This window comes from Brassica oleracea, chromosome C5 (assembly GCF_000695525.1).
Source record: "Brassica oleracea var. oleracea cultivar TO1000 chromosome C5, BOL, whole genome shotgun sequence".
NCBI classification, from domain to species: domain Eukaryota; kingdom Viridiplantae; phylum Streptophyta; class Magnoliopsida; order Brassicales; family Brassicaceae; genus Brassica; species Brassica oleracea.
In genome coordinates, this window is record NC_027752.1 from 9,115,904 (window position 1) to 9,123,150 (window position 7,247).

General features: G+C 27.2%; 1 pseudogene; it reads right to left on the bottom strand.

Annotated features, from left to right (window-relative positions):
- Window positions 1–4,958: 4,958 nt before the first annotated feature.
- On the bottom strand, window positions 4,959–6,298 carry LOC106293697 (annotated as a pseudogene).
- Between the last annotated feature and the right edge of the window lie 949 nt (window positions 6,299–7,247).

Consider the following 7,247-nt stretch of genomic DNA (forward strand, 5'->3'; position numbering starts at 1 on the left):
TTGCTAATTAACATGATCGCGACATGTGTAAATAAATTTTTTAAGATAGTGACATGTGTCAAAAATATAACATCTTTTTTTTAAGATTTAAAAATATGATATATTATTACAAAAATATCATTTTACAATTATTTTTAAGATTTTGGAAACGTTATTATATAAAGTTTGGTTCTTCAAAGTTGCTAATTAACATGATCGCGACATGTGTCAATAAATTTTTTAAGATAGTGACATGTGTCAAAAATATAACATCTTTTTTTTTAAGATTTAAAAATATAATATATTATTACAAAAATATCTTTTTACAATTATTTTTAAGATTTTGGAAACGAACAATTACTATCACATAGTCTTTTACAATTATATATTGTTACAATTATTGGATAGTAATTTTTTTTTAAATCCTAAACAAGGAAATAATTATAAAAGATTATTTGAAAGTAAATTAATTTTTTGTTTAAAAAAATATAATTTTCGTTTTTAAAGATACTAAAGAAAGAAAAATATTAACTAAATTTTTTTTTAAAAACGAATTATCAAAATCCTACAAGTACAAGAAATTATTTAATAAATATCATAAAGTAAAACTAACTATAAAATAAGTAATATTTATTTTTTTTAAAGCCTAAACAAAAGAAAATTGTAAAAGTATTACTATTAGTTTACCATAAATAACAAACTTTCCTTTTTTTTACTGGTAATTGTATGTTAAAAAATTATAAACCAAAAAATAGCTACAAATATTTCACAACTATATTTAGCTTTAAGTTTCCACATATTATTTTCACAAAACAAAATATTATTTACGAGAAACGTATTGCATGAATATTTTATTTTAATTTCCAATTATGATGTGTTGTCGTAGATGAGTATGTGTGAATATGAAAAATATAAAAAATACGTGTTTGTACGTATAAGACAAAATATAAAATCAGTTAAAAACAATATTTTATTAAAATAAATTAGTTGTACAAAAATTTTAAACAAAAACGAATTATAATATCCCACCAATACAAGAAATTTTTTAATGAAAAATATTAAACAAAAATAATTATAAAATATGCAAGTTTCCTTTTTAAAAATTCTAAATCAAATCAAATTGTATAAGAATAATATTTTTTAACATACAAATTACCTGTAAAAAAAAGGAAAGTTTGTTATTTATGGTAAACTAATAGTAATACTTTTACAATTTTCTTTTGTTTAGGCTTTAAAAAAAATAAATATTACTTATTTTATAGTTAGTTTTACTTTATGATATTTATTAAATAATTTCTTGTACTTGTAGGATTTTGATAATTCGTTTTTAAAAAAAAATTTAGTTAATATTTTTCTTTCTTTAGTATCTTTAAAAACGAAAATTATATTTTTTTAAACAAAAAATTAATTTACTTTCAAATAATCTTTTATAATTATTTCCTTGTTTAGGATTTAAAAAAAAATTACTATCCAATAATTGTAACAATATATAATTGTAAAAGACTATGTGATAGTAATTGTTCGTTTCCAAAATCTTAAAAATAATTTTAAAAAGATATTTTTGTAATAATATATCATATTTTTAAATCTTAAAAAAAAGATGTTATATTTTTGACACATGTCACTATCTTAAAAAATTTATTGACACATGTCGCGATCATGTTAATTAGCAACTTTGAAGAACCAAACTTTATATAATAACGTTTCCAAAATCTTAAAAATAATTGTAAAATGATATTTTTGTAATAATATATCATATTTTTAAATCTTAAAAAAAAAGATGTTATATTTTTGACACATGTCACTATCTTAAAAAATTTATTTACACATGTCGCGATCATGTTAATTAGCAATTTTGAAAAATCAAACATTATATAATAAGATAAATGGCTCATAACGGGCTTTGTAAGGAGTCTTATGGGCTAATGAAATAATGTACTTCATACAATAAATATGGGCCAATAGATGGCAGCTAAATATTGTACTCTAGAGGATCAACATCACAAAGAGAAAGGTATCACATTATTCATATTCAGCGTTCGATTTACCGCAATGGTTCGACTCTCTAGTTTCCTATTATGTGAATGTATATCGGAAAAACTTTATAATAGGTATGCTGTACTTTTTTCTTATTAAATATTGAATATGGAATTGTGTAAGGTGGTCACAAAGTTATTAATAATATTGTTGAAAACATTCTTCATAGCTGGTGGTACCAGAATTCTTATTTTAATATATAGAAAATATTAACATAGGCATGCTTTCGGTTTCCACAGATTTATAAACAAACTAGATTTTAACTTGCACGTTCGTGCAAATATTTTTTCATTTCATATATGTATTTGATATTGTTACAATTTTTTAAAATATATAATTTTCATTTTAGTATTATATATTGTGTAACTTTATAATATTATTGTTTACATTTCTTATTTGGAGTTATTAATATATAGTGCTTTGTTAAATATATTTTACTTTGTTATTAATTTTTATTACTTACTAATATATTTTCAAGTTAGGTACAATAAAATAAAATATGAAATAATCAAATAGATAATCTCTTTCAAAATATGTTTAAGATAGTTTATATTTACATGTTGTGTTTTTAAAAATATACTTTACCAGATGTTATTTTGGTATTTTGCGGGATTTATAAGTAGAATTTTTTTTTTGTTTAAATAATATATCCCTTTTATTTTAGTAAATTTTATACGTAGTAGCATCTATCATATTATTTTAGCAAATTTTATTGATATATGTTATTTTTTGGATGTTATGAGATTAAGTTTTCTTTTCATTTTTAATTAAGATTTAAAAATATTAGATTGCTTTAATTTTTGCAACATGTATAGTTTTTTTTCGTGGTGCATTTCAAAAAGATATTTTTTATTATCTATGATTTTATCTTTTGAAAAATTTGAAATATTATCATTTTGAGTTTGAATATTTCTTTTCAAAATTTTATATTTTGTCAAGAAAACTTTGAAAAATACACTACTTGGATGATTACATGAATTATGAATTTGTTTTTGCTACTACATTAATACATTATTTTATTATTATTTTTTTAATTTTGGTATATTTTTTAATTTTTCTCAACATATTTTTTATAAATAAAATAAAAAATAATTAATCATTAAAATTGGATTTGTCATTAATATTTTAAATGAATTAATAAAATTTCATAGTTTTCTAATAACATATTTTTAAAATATTATATAAACTAAGGTTATTATATACTATTATTGTATATAATGTTTTTAAAAAATATATTGTTGAGAATTTCAAAATAAATAAAAGATAATATATAGTTGTAGATATAAATGTTTAACCTATGTTAATAAATTTATTTTTGTATAAAAATATTATATAGTTTAGAAATTTTAACCCATTTAAAGATAAGTGATAATTTATTTAAATGAAACAATTTAAAAATAAAATTTGTTAATTTGCCTACTTAATATGATTTTGTCATATTTAATTCATATAGTACTCTAATACAGAATATAATTATATCATTTATAAAAATTAGTATATAATCTCTTTTTTCTTGTTTTATAATAAAACTTTAGTTAACATTGATTTATAATAATATAATTACTAATTACGAAATTAATTAATATGTTATTTTATAAAATATTTAAATAAGATTTTGTTATATTCTTTCTCAACCGATTTTGTTATAATTAAAAAAAAAAAAAATTATAGTTGGTTTATTATTAATGTAAATAATCAAATATGTCATATTAACTAATTATTTAATTGGTCTTACTATGACTTAATGGTAAATAAATATATGATTCTAAATTAATAGATTATATTTATTTCGTTAGAGTCTGTCTAACCAATAAATTATGACTTTTGTTATATTTTGAGTTTAAATCTGGATATACAAATAATATTATTATATAAGAAATGGTGTAACTTCGCGTTAATTATTATATAGAACAAAATAGTTTATATAAAAGGTTCAATTATGATATTTTAAAAATGTTATGGTAACCATCGCAAGAATATGTTCATTAATATTATAAAACTTAAAAGTAATAACATTTGTATATAAATCCGAAAGAAAGTATTGAATTGGTTTTTACAAAAAAAAAAGTATTGAATTGGTCCCAGTTTGAGAACATCACCAAACAACAACGATTTTACATTTCGATTGTTGATGCATGTGGTTTCCGGGAGCGACAGAGACAGAGACAGCTCTTGGCTGATTCGCCTTTCGATTCACCAAACGCCATCTTCGATTCGTTTTCGACGCATGCGATTTTCGGGAACAAGACAGAGAGAGAGGGAGAGAGAGAGAGACAGCCTCTTCGAAGAGGCTTTCGATTTACCAAACCCCCTCTTCGATTCGCCTTTTGCTTCAACAAACACCCTCTTCGATTCGTCTCCGACGCAGGCCAATTTCGGGAACCAGAGAGAGAGAGAGAGAGAGAGCACCGAAAGAGAATGGACAGGATTTTTTCCCTTCTGATTTGTGCACGCGCCAATACCCACAAGCCACGTGTCTTTAAGGCACATATCTTCTCAACCCAAAATAAGATACATTCCTTGTTTAATTAAATCATCATTTAACTTAAGATAATGATGCTCTGACCCCTTCATATTTACTAGTGCTAACTACTAACCAACCATATGTAACCAGTTGCGTGGCTACAAATATATATCCAATGATAATGCCAATTTTGTATAATCTCATAGAGACTAATTAATGCTTTTTGTTGTCTCGACGTCAAGTGGTCACGTTTCTCATTAGTTCTATCCACATGCATAACTTGTGGGTCAAGTCTCAAGACTCACGAGAGAGATATTTAATCAAGATTTTTTTATTATATAAGTCGTTCCAATCAATGCGTATAGCATATATAGACGTGATATAGTGAAACATGTGGTGTGAAATGATAACAATTATATATTAATGTCATCTCTTAAGCATACAGATATGGTGTAATAGAAGAAACATATATAGTCAAATCATTACAAAAATATATGGCAAAACTATCAAAATCATTAACATACATACGAACAAATACTACAAAAACATTTGAAAAATAGTTATACAAAAACACACAAACGTTGTTTCTTAAAGAAAGCTCAAATCTTGAATCCTAATCTCAGTTTTAAACTTCTTCTTCTGCGACATCTCATGATGATCAACCTTTGACGTTTCCTTTAAAATTTTAGTACTATCTAAAACCGAGACAGCTTTGTGACTCTTACAACCAGACAACAACCCACCCGACCGTACCTTTTCAGCAATCATCGGTTTGGCTTTAACCACCGAACCACTTCTCGTGCCCCTCTTCATCATATCAAAATCCGAAATCACCGATTGATCTGCCATACTTCCTGTTACCACACTCCATCCAATGCTAGCCTCACTCGGCTCATAGACACTGCTCGTTATGTTCTCAATCTCAAACAAATCAGAACTCGCTTCGCTTGCTGTCTCCTCCTCTAGCGTCTTGCTGCTCATTGAAGAGTTATTACCATTGTTATTCTTGGTAGAGATATGGTTTGGTATCGCGTCCCATGAATGCATAGAGAGCTTTCTCTCGAGGTTCATGGCGATATCCGACCTTTGTGGCTCGGGATAATCTGCTTTTCTGGCTTCTAAACGGGGTCTTGGTTTGTTGATATGCTTTCTTGGGTCGTAAGCAACATAATCCCGATCATTATTTCCACCTTTACTAGAGTTTTTCCTCTCGGTATTGACGGTTTTAACCCCGTAGCATGGACCGTAGCATCGAAACCCACCAAAAGAGACGCTTGTCTCGTTGGTTTTACGTTGTATATTATCATTATTGTTGTTAAACCTCATGAGAAAGGTTTCACTGTTGTAACTTGACTCGGATCTTACACTAGGAGTTCCTTGTCGGCTTGTTCTTGATCTAGTTGACGTATTTTTCGTCATTTGAGGATGAAGATCATCCTGTATGTTTTCCTTCTCCTTTTGGTTAGTGATATCCTTACATGATCTAGCTTCATGCTGAAGTACTTTTCTGCGCCGAAAACTCCGATGTCGGAGTCAACATCAGAAGCAGTAGATTTGATCGTGGGTTTGTTTGAGATTTTTGAAGAAGAGTGCTCTTGGATAGAGGAGAGGACAAGTTCTGGTTTATAAGTTGAGATTTGGCGAAAATGGGTACTCTTCTTTTCAGCATCCATCTCCATTTTGTGTGTATATGTTGTTTAGCTAGTGACTAGTTTACGAAGTGGTAAAATACAAAAGATCAAACAGAAAGGATTTAAAGGAAAATGACAAGAAGAAAAAAATTATGGAAATGATGGGAGACTTTGCAGAGGAGAAAGCTGAGTGATGGATGTGAATATGTGAATCGTGAGGAAGCATTTTCACTATTATATATAGAGAGAGAGAAAATATAGGTGGAGGAAATGGTTCCAAGTCATAGTTAGAGTCATACAAATTGCAAACCAAAATTAATTATGGCCTTTTCAAGATATGACATCTAAATTAAGTGTTTTTTTCTTTCATAAAGTGGGAAGTAGTACATTAGAACGTTATAACTAAAAAGCATATATAAGGATAAATTATATGAGAAATTGAACAAATCTAGAAATGAGAGATTGCCTTTTTGGTAGACTGGTTATTCAAAGTTAATTCTATGACGCCAATTAATTACACGTGAATAATAGGACATTTCCCCCAAATGTTTCGATAAAAGCCAAATGAGCATTATGAGTTATACCTTTGAACTTTCGAGTTTGTACAGTTTCGTCATCCTTAACAATAAGGAGGAATGATTCGAATTATCACAATCATCGAATAGTTCTCTTCTTTATACCGAAATTATATATATTCTTCCATGAAAATAAGATGTGGTCAATATGATAACGAGTCCCGAGTGGATAAGAGCGTTCCACCAACAATATCTAATAACATATTAGCTTATATACATAACTCCATTCACCCCAAACCCAAATAAAAATCTGAATAAAAAGCCAAGTAGCACTAATCCGTCTAAATATCATATACTCGTCAGTTTCACCTGAAATAGGGAAGAAATATGGGTGAGTAACAGGGAATCACTCATTGAGATACGGGATACTGAACCAGAAGTCCATGGATCCGGACAGAGCACTCCAAATAAATATAATTTAATCCTAACACGTCGTGAACACGGTACCTAAAGTACCCATAGATCAAACAATAGTCCTAGCAATGTGTACACTCGCTGCCCACTAACAGGCCAAAAACACCACCGAATACGTGATCGGTCACATACACACCAAATATGTGC